Source organism: Mustela lutreola, chromosome 9 (assembly GCF_030435805.1).
Source record: "Mustela lutreola isolate mMusLut2 chromosome 9, mMusLut2.pri, whole genome shotgun sequence".
Taxonomy (NCBI): Eukaryota; Metazoa; Chordata; class Mammalia; order Carnivora; family Mustelidae; genus Mustela; species Mustela lutreola.
The window spans coordinates 134,417,888-134,433,181 of NC_081298.1; positions in this window are offsets into that span (position 1 = coordinate 134,417,888).

Consider the following 15,294-nt stretch of genomic DNA (forward strand, 5'->3'; position numbering starts at 1 on the left):
CTATATTACTCTGAATGTTTTACAGCAGTGAATTAGTCACTGCAGGCTGAGAGAGAGGAGAGAAAATATGTTAGTGTTTTTTTCCATTGAGTAATATTTAAATACACTGAAGATCCTTAAATATGTGTGTATGCCGGCATACTTCTGAATCAGTTGTTCAAGGGACCACTTAAAAAAATCTAAAGAATAAAAAACTATTAAGAACATACTGGACAAAAATATTTGGGGGCCCCATGGAGATAAAGGATATATTCAATTTATGGACTCATCACACTTTATAACCAAATTGGGTAATACCTACAGCTGAGAAGGAATATTACCAAACCCTTCTATGGTGGTGTTTCTTACCTTCTATTCACAAAGAAAAGTGTTGGGGTAAGGCTTAAACTTTATTACTGATAACAGTTCATGAAAGAGTTTGATGAGTTTGAGTCTCTAGTGCATAATTCAAAACTTAGAAAATTCACGAATATTTTGTTCTTACTGTGATAATTTCGATCAACCACCATGGCTCAAAACAAGACTCCTATGGGAGTCTTTCCTAAAACCATAATGTTAAATCCAACCCCATTTGTTACATACAGCACTCCTTCTCAATGGGGTTGTGATGGTACTTTTATTATACACTGCCATCTGCTTCGAGGTGAGAGCTTCTTCCCATTAAAATGTTAGTTGAGTCTTGTACCAGTATCTCACATTTAATCCCTTCTAATGATTTAGTAGCTTTCAGAGGTTTACTATCTGGGAAAAAAAAAAAATTCCTCCATAGTCTTTTACTTAAAGACAATTTAAAAGAGAACAAACAATTAAATTATTTGTTTATCTTCCAGATGAATGGCCAAATTGTTTTATCAAGATTTTTTAAATCTTTATGTTATATTTGACATTGGTATTATAGTCAAGCTATAAATCAGTTTTCAAAATGTTCATATATTGATGATATGTAGTCTTCCTTTTAAGGGATATCATACATACATTTTTCCCCATTTCTTTGGGTCTTCTTTATTATCAGTCAGCAAAATTTTCTTTTTGTTTTGCACATGTCTTATTTAAGTATTTTATATTATCTTGTTTACAAATACATTAAGTTCTTATAACATCCGTTTGTTGCTTAAAGACAGGATTTTCATATTAAATTAGATCACTTGCCTTTTATTGAACTCTTAATAACTTAAAAGAATTAGCATTGATTATCTTTGATTTTCTAGGTGAGTATTGTATTGCTAGTCAATGAAAGCACTGTGCCCCTCTATGTTCTTCCCCTTAATCCTGCTCCGTGCACCATCCTGCTACTGGGACCTACCCACTCCTCTTTCTCCTTGCCCAAGGTCCTGTCAATGCCCACCTCACTGAGACCACAGCTTCCTGACACATTGACCCACCTTCTCCAGCAGCCTTCTAGTCTACCTTCAGCCCTGGCCTAGACGATCTTTTCAACATGAAACGACCATGCCTACCTGGATTCCCTAAAAACAGCATCTTTATGTTTCTCTCATGAGAAAGACACAGCTCCCATCACAGCTTACCATCTGTAGCAACTGATCCTTACTACCCCATCAGCCTCAGACCACACTACCCCCCACCGGCTTCGGCTCCTTCTGTAATGCGACATTTCCTCCTCACCGTATCAGGTTCTCCTCTTCACTTTGCAAACCCAACATCTTTCCTCCTGTGCTCTATATTCACTTCCTCAGGGAAAACTTTTCTCTGTGTCAAATGTGCAAATTATGTATGTTCAAAGCACCCATGAGCTCTCCTTGTGACATTTACCACTAATATGATTTTATGTATTGTGTGGGACTCATGAATAGCTACAGAGCCCTCTTACAGACTACAGGCTCCATGAAGCCAGGCACCAAATCACCATTTTGTCTCTGATATTTAGCACAATATCTGGCAATTATAAACCAGATTGATTAAACCTAATGTGCAACGTGGGCCAAAAGGTTATGTAAAAATTATGAGAGAAGGCATTCTCATTCTTTCCGATTTCAGATAGTATGCCTTACCATTTGGTATGTTTGCAGTTGGCTGCCGATTTTAACATACTTTTTATCACAGGAAGGAAATTTTCTTCAGTTCCTATCATTGTCTCGCCACATGGGTGAAGGGGGAGCTCCAGCTTGGGCCACTACTCTGGGCCTTCTCTGTCCCCAGTTATAATGCTTTGCTTCGAACACGTACCTACTCAGGAGTTAGCCTTCTGCTGCCAACTCCTTTCTGCCACTTGTCTTTCATTTTCTAAGAATCAGACTCTTTCACCAGATTATAAATGGAAGCTTCTGATGGGGAGAGTAGAGAACAGAAATGCTGGGGAAAAAAAAAAAAAAGTTGCTTGTTTTGAAGTGGTTTACGTCAAAACAAGGCATCAGAAAAATATGTGTGCAGAACTGTAGGGCGCAGCCATTGAGGGTTCAGACCCTCATGGCACAACCTGCAGAGAGAAGCATGGCAGCTCCCTCCCTTCTCCCCAGACCTTGCATTGATCTCTTTCAGAGGCAACCTCTGCCAATTATCAATCAGGATCCTCAGTGTATCTGTTAGTGTTGTAGCTGGTGGAATTTCTTCGCAGAGTCTGATGGGCTCTTTTTAATGTGAGATTATGAGAAACTAAAGAGATGCAGTTAGGTAACCTTTTCAAGTAGGAGTTTTATAATGGTTTCTAAAACCGTGACTGGCTTCCTTAAGTGTGTGGTGGAAGGGGAGGAACCCAGAGATTGGCTCTCAAATCACCAATAGATGCTCTCCAAAGAATAGGCATTGTTGAAGGAAAAAGAGAAAGAATGAAATCTCTGGAAACCTGAGGCATGAGCCTTGGAAGAAATGACAAGGAGAAGATTGGCAACCTAAAAAACTATTGAACTCTGGGATTCTTTCATTTTCTCTTTCTTTCTTTCTTTCTTTCTTTCTTTAATAGAGAGATCACGTGTGTAGTCAGGGGAGGGGGGCATAGAAGGGCAGGGGAAAGGAGAGAATCTTAAGCAGACTCTGTGCTGAACACAAAACCCAATGCGGAGCTCAAGCTCACAACCCTGAGATCATGGCCTCAGCCAAAATCAAGAGTTAGAGGCTTAACCAACTGAGCCACCTAGGCCCCTTGGCTCTGGAATTCTTCCAATCAGGGACTAAAATATCTCCTAAAACTTTCTCTTTTCTGAGACTTATCAGTTGCTCATTTATGGAAAGTAAATATACAGACTTGGTTCATGAGGAAGAATGTCTACTGTTTATTCAGGTAAAACTCTTGTTTCATCCGACCACTATAAAGCTATGTTCCTAGATAATACTATGTTGGCCCTCATCTTCATCAGTCCTACAAAGAATGCTTTGGCATTATAACACTGTGCAACACCAAGGGATTTTACACTCCTTCCGCTATATTTATTGCAAAAACTTATGGTGGACTTGATTTGGAACAGCAGTGAATTGTCCTATAGGACCCTTAGGGAGAACTTTATCTTTATTTCATTTCTAGCATTTTTCCTGAGCACTTGATGTATGTTCATCAGGTGTGATGGAATTGTATAACTGATCACACTTTTCTCTCCACTTGCTACTAGGCAATTCAAACTCTAAGTTTGCAGGTCAACATAAGTCACCATGTAGGACATTAGAACATACAACTGGAGATCAATGTTACTCTTCTAATTTTGCAAGGTTTGTTGTGTTAACATGTGCCATTAAGAGTGCCTTCTTTTCTAAACTTGTTCTATTATTTCATTCTTTGTAAACTACCACTGACCTTCTGGGAAAGGGCTAAATATAAATAAAAAGTTAAGAATTGTTACATTTGGAGAGCTTTACATTATAACCTCAACTAGAAGTGGAACTTAGTCAATGCCAGGAAACAACATATAAAAAGAGGAGATAACATCCAAATGCACACAGACTCATGGCTTCCAAAGGGTGGAATTTAAAGGAAGACACATTTGAGCTCAGTGAAAGGTAACCCACTTAATTTGGCATGTCTGATGGTGCACATTCTGTGATGTTGTGGGAAGAGGTATATCATTCATCAAGCTACACATCCACAGAGTAGGGTTGCCTCGAAGAGTTTCAGCCTTGGGGACAGATTGTATTCATAGAATCAGAGGACCAGAGATTCCATACACTCTAACATCTTACTTGACCTTGTCAGTACCTCCATTTTTTTTTTTATAGGCTATGCATGTTTTTAATGGTCTATTTCTTGGTTCTGCCTCTTGCTAATTATATAATACTGGACAAAAACACTCTACCTTTCAGAAACCACAGTTCCTCCTCTGCAAACTAGATCTATAAACACTTCCTTGGTTGCTGTAGCTCATGAAGTAATTCATCTAGAAGGTCTGGAACATAGTAATGAGTCAATAGATACCAGATGAACTGAAGAAGACCAGAGCATGATTCGGTTGCCCTTGGGCATCTCAGTACCTGCCATCTGCCCTTCTCCAATGCCATGCTTTTGCACAACAAGATTGGTCACTCAGCTCATGGTGGGTAATGACGTTGCTCCAGACCTTCTAACCCTCAAGTGTTAAACACATGTTGGCTCTAACATAAAAGTGGTTAGTAAATAGTGTTTAGTTGTCTTGGAGTTTACTAATTAGATGATATTTCAGAGATTGGCATGAGCTTTCATTCATCCCCTGTTTTTTACTTAACTACCTTAAACTGGTCCATCAATGAATAAAAGCATGCATGTGTGTGGTTTCATTTGCTCCTAAGCTCACTCTTGAAAGAATAGACACCTCTATTTCCACTAAACAGATAAGGAAATCAAGGTGCCAAGGGGTTAAGTAACTTGCCCAATGTATAGACTTCACAATACTAGAGACATAACTCCAAATCCTTTCTCCTGACTCCAAATGCATGCTTTCCCCACTCTAGGAGAGCTCAAATCCTTGCATAGATCATGGAACACCATGAGATTACAGGAAGTCTTCCCCAGTCAGAAACAACCTACAAATTCCTTCCTAAGGCTTTCAAACATTGTTCAGGAATGAGCGGTCCCTGGGACAAATAACATTACTTGCCAGCCTCCCTGAGATGGTACAACACGTTTCAGACCTTTACATCACGTCTGTAGGATTATCTTCCCCTCTGTTCTGTAAAAATAGTCCCTGCACTCATTACTGCCGCGCCACAGCACATGATACCCCTTATCAGGGACAAGCAGGGAGCCCCACTCAGCCACATGCCCTGTGAACCTCTGACCGCTGGTCAGCGGCACACAAGCCAAAACATCCTGGACTGTTCTGGGACTGCCTCTTCCTGACGTTCTTCCAAGTCTATCTCTTGCTACCAGTGTTTTCTTTTTAAGAGTCAAGAACATTATTAATCATCTGAATCTATCACGGCCTCATAGTTAAGGATTCATGCCTTGGACAAATGTTTGTTGAGTACCTGCCCTGAGTCAGTCTTCGCTCGTAGCACACGGGATAAATCAATGATCAGAAGAGACAGTAATCCCTCTGCTAGCCAAACATCTACTCCAGCAAAGGGAAATGGACAATCAACAACAGACATAACAACATAACAAATAAATGAAGGATATACTATATTAGAAGGGGGCAGTGCTATGTGGGAAAAAGAGGACAGGAGAAGAAGAATGCTGAAAGGGGCAGTTTTCCATTTTAAATAATAAGGTGGTTGAACAGGTACTATATGAGTAAAGATACCCATCTAGGGAAAGAAATCTCTAGGCAGAGGAGACAGCCTGTGCAAGAGTCCCGTGGTATAAGAATGCGTGGCATGTTCAAGGCACTGAAGAAGGCCAGAATGGCTAGAGCAGAGTTTGAGGGGTGTAGAGGATCAGGAGATGGGGTCAGAGAGCCAGAGCCAGGTGGGGTAGGATGGGGTCACATGTAGCTCTACCAAACCTTTTAAAGACTTTCAGCTTTTACTCTGAGGAAGTGGAAAGCCATCACAGAGGACAATGGAAAGGAAGAATATAAACTGACCTATTTTAGAAGGAATCACAGACCACTCTGTCAAGAATAGACTGAAGACATGAGGAGAGCCCAAAGCACAAGTGGATTAATGAGTTAGGGGACAATTGCAGTAACCCAGATGAGAAGCAATGGCTGGAGTCCAGCTGGTGGCAGTGGAGGAGACCATGTGGTGGGCATTCTCCCCTAGAGAACTGGATATAAACTGTGGAAGAAGAGTTCTGAGGCTTACGCTATTGGTAGTAGGGATGGAAGGAGTGTTATTAAAATGTCCACTTTGGCTATGTTGATTGTGAGCTGTCTAACTGACGGGTGTGCATTCTGTCGAGAAAGATCTGGGGTAGAGATTAAAACTGGGGAGTCTTCAGGATAGAGACCTTGTTTAAAGCCATGAGATCATTGACAGTATCAGAGGAGTGAGTGAAGAGAGGACAGGAGATGGGTCAAGGACGAAAGCCTGGACTTGCCAACAGAAGACTTCAGGAGAAGCAGAAGAATTGGGGACGGGGCTGAGAAGGAGCAGCCGGTGAGGTGGGAGACGGGGTGCAAAGGTGCCGAGTCTGGGGTCAAGTTAAGAAGATGAGGGAGGAGGTGGAGATGACTGAAAACCTCAGCTGCTGCTGGGATGTCAAGGAAGACGAGGACCAAGAACTGACCATCAGATTCTCCAAACTTGACACCATTGGTAACTTGACCAGACAAGTTCTGATGTGAGGTAAGTTGAAGGAGGGCACCTGGGTGGGCTCAGTCAGCTAAGCATCGACTCTTGATTTTGGCACAGGTCATGATCTTGGGGCCAGGAGATCAAGTCCCGCTTTGGGCTCTGGACTGAATGTAGAGCCTGCTTGAGATTCTCTCTCCCTCTCTGTCTGCCCTGCTCTCTCACGCTCTCTCTCTCTCTCAAAATCAATAAATAATTTAAAAAAAAAAAAGGGGGAGAGAATGGCCTAAGCAAAAGTAGTGTTGGCAACTCTTTTGAAAAGTTGCCCTGTCAAGAAGTACTACAAAATGGGTGTTAACCAACAGAGTAGGAGGAGTAGGGAGGAGCATTTTTTGGGTTTTGTTTTCTAAGATGGGAGGAAGAACAGCCTGTTGGTATCCCAGTGAAATGATCTAGTAGAGAATGCAGTATTGATGTCAGGGGAGTAATTCGAACCATGGCCTTGAGTGTACAAGAGTGGATGGGCTCTAGTGCCCACAGCTCATCTGTAATAAGGGGTTCTAAGAACATAGGACTGGAGTTAGTAAGTTCTCCTCCACTGAGCCAGACAGCAATGATTTTATGCTTTGCAGGCCATATGTTTTCTTTTACAATGACTCCGCTCCTTTAATACAGCTCTAAAGTGGCCACAGACTACATGTAAACAAATGGGTAGGGCCATGTTCCCATACAAATTTCCTTCCCCATAAGGTGGTTTGGATGGGCCGTCCTTGGCTGACTCCTGGTCGAATCTATCATCCTGTCTGTTCTCCACTTCTGAATTCAAACTGGTGGCGAGCTGGAAGACGGGGCTCACATGGAGACAGCAGTCCTTGTACACTTCGGAGATGAAATAAGAACCAAAAACCTACTTCTACAGAGATCCAGCAAAGTGTAATAACTCGATTATAGACCTTGACAGCAGGGGATGAACCACCTCTGTCAAACCACCATCTAGCCCCAGGCCCGCACATGGCAAAGTAGGTGCTCAGGGACTATGGATTCCCAGAACAGATCACAAATATTTCTCTCCCTCCCTCCCTCCTATCCCCCTTGTTTTGCAACTAAATAGACCTCCCTGCAGCCCCTTGAGAGGCAGCAAAGAGAGGAGAAGATCTGAAACCAAAGAGCAATTGCTTTTCAGTGTTGATTGGTTAGGAAGCAGTAAGGGAATGCACAAATTCACTACCCCTGGAGACAGAGCGGAGGAGAAAGTTTGTTGATGGCAGAGCAGTAGATCCTCTTTAGGATGGGGGATTTGATGACAGTGGTGATGATGATGGAGAAAATGGAGCTCCCAAAGCCATGCTTCCCTCCCAGTGAGAGGCAGCCCTATACAAGAGAGCAGGAATCAGGTCTGGGTTTGAATTCCAGCACCCCCACACCCAAGATATGAGCTGCTCACCTGTGAACTAATCACTTTGTCTTTCCCAAAAGATCTCGGCTTCCTCATATATAATGGGAAAAATACAGAATCCTTACATACCCAAGAGCATCTTGGGGAGGAACAAATGAGCTCATGGGTAACAATGGAAAACAGTGTGTGTACCAGGGTCACAATCGGCGTTAATTTCTGCCCTCCCAGATGCTCCTCATTGTGTCTTTCATAGGATCTCATCCCCCCCTGGAGACTTTTGTCTTTGACAAAGAGAGACTGACCAAAAGTTACTTGATTAAAATACAGTAGTACAGCCTCCCTATCCTACCCCTCTTGTACATCACTGCCCTACGTGCTTGCCCCGTCTTCTAGCTGGTCACTCACTTCTCACCAGCCTCCACCTGCAGCCACATCCCAGCTCTGAGCATCCGTGGTCAGTGCGTGTGGGGGGGGGGGGCTTGCCGCCATCAAGGTCCTGACAACCCTCTTCTAGAGTCCCTTTCATGAGCACTTATGGACCTTCCTATTTTATGCTTAACACAGAAATCCTCATCTGGTGCAAAAAGCCCCCTGCGTTGCCCAGCCACAAATATCAGCCCACTGGTACTGCCCCAGGCTAAGGTCCCCTGGTCTTAGGGGACTATACACTCTTCCCAAAAGGAACCAAACTCATTCCCTGGGCTTTTCTATTCAGGAAACTATTCCCCACAAGCCCCAGCTCATTCGCCTTCCCTCCTGGGAGCATTCATTGTGTTATGGCTGTAGCCAAAGTACTATTTCCAATCCCATTCCTACAGCAGAGAAAACTTCCATTGTATATTTCATGTTCTTCCCTCCACTCTCCAGATTCCCTTGCAACAAGCGTGGACCACTTCAACAGCTCAGGTCAGAGTGAGCAGAAGTAGTAATTTGTATGACCTCTGGCATAAAGTTGTTTCAATTTACGTGCCTCTTCTGTTCCTCTCTTCTCAGGTCATGAGACCCTTAGATACAACAGTCCCCTCAGTAGGTCCACGAGGTTACAAATAGGATGTCCACCCCCATCTGATGTCATCTGAATGGGAAATAATCCTTACTGTGTTAAACCATTGCAACTTGCAAGTGTGACACTTGGGACAGCTAATAATAATCATCCTGACCAATCCATCTTCCAACTTAGACTCAATGAGCAGCATGTCTTCAAACACTGTCTCTTACCACACCTGTAAACATGTTCAGAAAAATCCTCATTTGCAAAAAATGTAGGATAATTATGCCTGCTTCTGTAAACAAGAACCACCAGAAGAAGACCTTCCCATATTATAGAAAAAGAAGTTTCAAACTCCCGGGTTACAACTAGATCAACAACTGTCACAAATAAAGTTGGATTCTTGATCACAGAGCAACACACACACACACACACAGGCTAAGTTCTGGTGGAGGAACTTCTGTAATGCTAAACTCGAAGGACCAAAATACAACTCTCATTCTCCGTAGTCAGATCCTCTACGAGGCGATAATGATCCTGTTTAACTGACTTATTGGTGCCTTATTGCCTTTGTCCTGGAAAGTGGTCAGGAACATCTCCCCTTTTGATGTGCTTCCCCAGCAGCTGCACCACATGGGGACTCTAGCCCTTCCTCAGACCCACTGGATGGGGAAGGATTCTGCGCAAATGCTAAGTAACAAGAGAAAGGGAGGAAGTGACCTGCGTAGCCACACCCCCCCACCAGAAATGGTGTTCCCTGCAACCACATCCTCAAAGTGCCACCAGGAAGCACAGCCATTTACTTAGCACCTACCTTGTATCAGGCACGTCGCAAAAAAAGCTTTTCTTCCTCCCCAAACCTCCACTGCAACTCTACAAATTGGCCATGCTATCACCATTGTCAATTAAAGGGCACCGAGTCTCAGAGAGGCTTAAAAACTGAGACCTGTCACACCCCAAAGCCGTGCTTTTTCCATGACATCATGGGTCTTTTCAGATGTCGTTGCCACTAGCCAGATGCCTCCAAGACATTTGGCTGTTGGCCAGTCGAAGAAGGGAGCGGGGCCGGGACAGGACCTCGAGCCTCTTGAGCACCTACTAAGTGCCAGGCCTTCGGCTGAGGCTTCTCCCAGCTCACCCTGTCGCCTGACCTTGCTCCTGGGGCCCAGATCCCCAAGGCCCCTTTCCAGGTCACACGCGCCTCCTTTATTCGCAGGAGAGCTGCCACTGAACTCCCTTTTAATGAAATATTTTGGACCACTCCATCAGTTGTTTGGGTTCAATGAGAAATTGATGCCTCTTTATTCAAAGCTCTGTCAGAAGCTTGGAAAACATCACGCTACTTTGAAAAATGAGGGTTTTTTAAGATTAAAAAAAAAAAAAAAAAAAAAAAGCCCCATGATTTGAGAACTTCTCTGGCTGCCAGTTGGCCCGGCTCCTTCCTGGGGAACCTGGCGCCACAGGCCAATCGGGAGCCACGGTGGCAATAAAGGCACCCCTCCCCCCCTCCGTGGCTGCTTTCAAGAGTGATTAGCGGGGAGGGATTCATAAGCCTGGGTTTTGTGCGGTTTTGTTTTGGGGGGTTTCTTTTTTTTTTCCCCTTGCACTTGGAGAATAAGTTAATTATGATTGGTTAAAATTTGTGTGTTTTTGCTTTTATCCCTGCACCACAATTAGAGCCCCTGACAGCCTCCTGGCCCTCAGAAATCCCAGCTGGTATAATAATTGATAACCGTGGTTATGAATAGATTGGACGCAAGGCCCTAAAAGAATGCCCAGCCACTTCAGAGGGTCATTTATAGCGTGCTGAAGGGAAAAGAGAATTTCAGGCCGGGAAAGCTGAGAAACAGAACGAGTTTTTATCAGTTTCCTTGACACTGGCAGATCAAAGCCTGGGCTGCCCTCTCTGAGGCTTACAGATAATGGGGTGGCAGCTAATTCATTCTGCGGCTGGAGCTGAGGCCTATTCAGAAGGGAAAACCAGGGAGTTTTCATGTTGCTGCTTTGTAGTCTTTATCACGGTACCCATGCAAGAATCACCTTTTTATTTTAATGAGACATTTGAAAAGTATTTGATTCCCTCTGGCTAGGGGCTCCTTCCCCCGGCGGAGACAGTAAGAAAGAGTCGCCCAGCGGAGCCTCATTTTCTGAAAGCCATCGTATCTGCATTCCAGCCACCGCACCCCCCCACCCCCGGACTTGTCAGTTTAATAATTTCAGCACAAGCAAAGCCGGGCAAGTGGGAAAGGGACAGGGGGACAGGACACATTTGCTGTTAAACCCAAACCACTTTCACTTGCCTTTTTGTTTTTTGGCTGGGAAGGAGGTTGGACAGCAAAGATGCAAATTCGAATCCTTACCGCACTGTACTGTGTGCGTGCGGCTTGGGGACAGGCCAGATGTCCCTGTAGAGCCGCCTCTTCTTCCTCGGGGAGGTGGAAATCATAGCCCCCGTGTCATATGGGGAAGGAAGCTCGGTGCTGCGCGCCATCCGAGCTACTCAAAATGTCTGAAGCAGGGGACGCAGCGCGCACCCTGTGGCTGAGAGAATGAGTGGGTTGTGTCCCCGGAGCTTCACCGAACTCCCCTCACTGTGTGGAGCGGGTATTTTTGATAGGACTTGCGAGACATCCCTGGGGGCGGGATTGCCTCCCCCCCCCCCCCCCCGACCCCGCCCCGCCCCACCAGTTCATCGGTTGAAGGCCTCACCTCGGTGGCTCAGATACAAATGTCTTCGCAGATCGAACATTTAAAGAGGCAACCGAGTTAGAAGGAAGGCGTTGGGATGGCCGCTAACGCAACAGGAAGAGGAGATGACGACGCAGACACGCACAGAGGAAGACCGCGTGACACACAGGCAGAAGGCGGCCGTCTACGAGCCAGGGAAAGAGGCTTCAGGAGACACCAGCCCCGTGGACGCCTTGATCTCAAGACAGGGAGGAAATCCGTTTCTGTCAAGGACGCCACCTGGTCTGTGGTACCTTGTGATAGCAGCTCTCGCAAAGTCATACAAGCATCTGCGATGTTCTCATCTTCCGTTGACAAACCCCAACCCTGAGAGGTTTTTTTAGGTTTAAGGGACTTCTCTCTTTTTTGGCAGAAAGGATGTGAGGGCTGCTGCAGACAGTGGGCCTTGGCCCTGTCTTGAAGGCTTTGGGGCTATTGCAATGTTCTCCCTGGGTCTCGCTTCTCTCATCTAGAAAATCAGGCAGCCTCGTGAAAAGTCTCTTATAACAGAAATGATGCTCACATACTTGCCATTGTTGCCAGAAGATGCCCGGCTGACAGGTGGTGGCACACAGGTTCACCCAGCCTCCCATCCCCCAGCCTACGGCTTCTCTTCTCCACTCACGTCACAGGTGCTCAAGACACCAAGCTTGTCACTGCCTGAGAGCAACTTCGAACCATAAGACCCCACGTAAGCTACATAGACCCAATGTCTGCTTAGGTTTCAGGAAAGGGGGAAAGCCCAGGAGAACTGCCAAGCATCTGGGAGCCCGGTCATCCGTTGTTGCTCTTGGACAAGTCCCTGGTAAACCCCATCCTACTCTAGTTGGGCCTGGCAGCCCGCCAAGCCCCATGGGTGACCCCTTGTCCCACCCCAGGAGAAGAATACAGTCTGGCACCGGTGACAGCATCATCCCTGTGTAGCTGTGATCTAATTTGTCATAAATAGATCATCCATTCTGGAAAGTACCACTGAGAGGGAGCTGCATATCAGAACCCAGATACTGCTTTCACTGAAGGTCTCACTCAGGAAGGATCTCAGGTTCCCAAAGAATCTGATCTCAGGGTCCCCACTCCCGAAAGCCCCTTTGCTCTACTTTTCTCCACCTGGGACCTGACCACAGCATGCCTGGCTCTTGGCAGGCCACGGACCCGCCAGTCTGTCCGGAGAGGGGCAGAGAGGCAAGTACTCTGTGATCTGAAGCCACCAGCCTGGCTCGCTTCCACCCATCAAATGACAACTAAATGGGAACACACCCATATCCAGTGCCTTTTCTTTATCATCCACACGAGTCTGGTGGTTTGCTGTGTGGGGAATCAGCTCACAGTAAATATTTAGGAAATGAGCTTATTTTCTCATAAGTGTGCACAGAGACGTGCAACAGTTTCCTGGCATTTTCGGTTTGACTGGCAGACCCAACTAAGGAAATCAAGATACACTAAAGCCGTTTACCAGGAGGGACACACGATGATTCAGAAGTAAATCTGACCTCATACATGAAGAGCATCACAGGGTCCCTGGAAAGTTTAGTTCTGCCTCAAAGATTAGAAATCGATCGCTGTGGCCCATGGCCACAGCCCCCCAACTGAGCTCTCTGCCTCCAGGCTCCAGTCTGCCCCTGACTCTACTGACGGGGTGCTCAGGAGAAAAACACACCCGATCACGTCATACTCCCAGCTTAACACCCATTTCCCTCAGAGAAAAACCAAACTTCTCAACGAGGCATCGCAAATTTCCACAGGACTGAGCCAACCCACACTCCCATCCCCGTCCGCTAACTCTCCGGGCTTTCGTCGCCTCCCCACGCACATCTCCCTGCATGTGCCTCACCCTGGATCTCCATGCAGTTGTTCTGTGTTTCCTCAGCCCAGAGTGCAGTTACGTGCGTTCCCCGCCTGTCAAAATCCTGCTCGTATTGATGGCTCAGCTCAAATTCCACTTCCCATCTACAGTCCGTTCCAATCTCGTCGAGAGCTCGTGTCTCCTCTGCTTGTCTGAATTGTTCCATTCACCCCGGCATCAGCCATGTTTTGATGAGGCAAGGGGAGAAGATACATGGGGAAGGAGATAAAAGAAGCATGTAATGTGGATAGAAATGCTTTCCACGTGGGCTGTCTGGTTCCGTGCAGGACTCTTGAAGGACAACACCTCAATTGAATGCTTTCTTCCAGAGTTTTGACCCTGATCTGTTGGATGCTTAATCTTAGCAGAATCTCAATGACCGAGTCGAATTAATTAAAAGTACGAACGATTGATAAATAAATCAGAACATTAACCCATTCATTGATAGTATGAGAACTATCCACACTCAGATGCTGAGGGATTTGAAAGCTCTATTTGCCATGCCACACGGCCGGCATCATCCTTGAACCCTGGTACTGTAGAATTAAAATTATTTGCACATATGTGGTTTCGTTAGCCTAGACACAGAAGAGAAGTAGAATGACGTGGGAAGGATATTGCTTCTGAATTTAGGAGGTAAGTGGTTGCCATAGCGAATTAGTGGCTGAGGACCCAGATGTAGATAATAGTTGGAAAATATTACATGGATTCTGACACTCCTCTCTCTTAACCTTGCTTTCCTATGTCTATGGCCCTCCTGCTGGTACCTTCTTCTTTTATATACTACCACCTCCTGAAATTATAAACAAGCAACACTTCTCATTGGCCTGGAAACACTCTGCTTCCTACTACGCATTGAGAATGTATTCAATCACTCTTCAGAGTTTCAGGTGACCTCAGGAGAGTTACTCTTGGTAATAGAGTTATTTGTTAACAGACGATGTTGCCCAACCTTGACCGAGAGCTCTGTGAAGAAAGGGTTCCCATTATGTCTAGTCCATTCATTAGTTAGCTCAGTGCCTGGCGTCAGACACGTGGTAAATCAACTTTTGAGTGAATAGATGGTCTCCTGGACGAATGCGTCAGGGGAGGGATGTCTGGAGGGACGCATGGATACATGAAGCGATGGATGAGGAAGTAAATGTTGCTGGAATCCTGGTTCTCTCCTCGCTTGAGAAGGTGTTTCTGTTAGAAAACACACAAACAAAAAACTTTGGATATGCAGCCGTGATGGATGCTGCAGCATTTCCCCCAGTAACAAAGTGGTTGGTTTAGAAAAATCCAGTCAATGCTTTTGCCAACATACCACCTAAAATCACTGCCCAGTCACAAAATATCGGCTGTCCACTGTGGCCACGAAGCCGTGATTTGAATTGACGCAACAGATCTGTGAATCGAGAGCTGGTTGCTGTACTACAATTCCCAGGGTTGCAGGCATCGACACACAAGAAAACATACTAAAATTATCCAAAGCAGGAGTGATTCTGTCTCTGGAAACTCAGAAGGTCTCTCAGTCTCTCCCGTGATCTGACATTGGAATCCCGCAAATCAGCATGTGAATTCTGACTCAGCTCCTTAGCCGCGTGACCTCTGACCCAGCTTTACGTCTTTGACACTGGTTTCCTCATCTGTCAAACAAGGATAATCATTTCCGTCCTACAGAGCTGATGGGGTTAGTTCGAGGAGGATAACGTCCATAAAAGTTCATTGTATGGGATACAGTATTGAGGGAATGAGCATTTGTAGTGG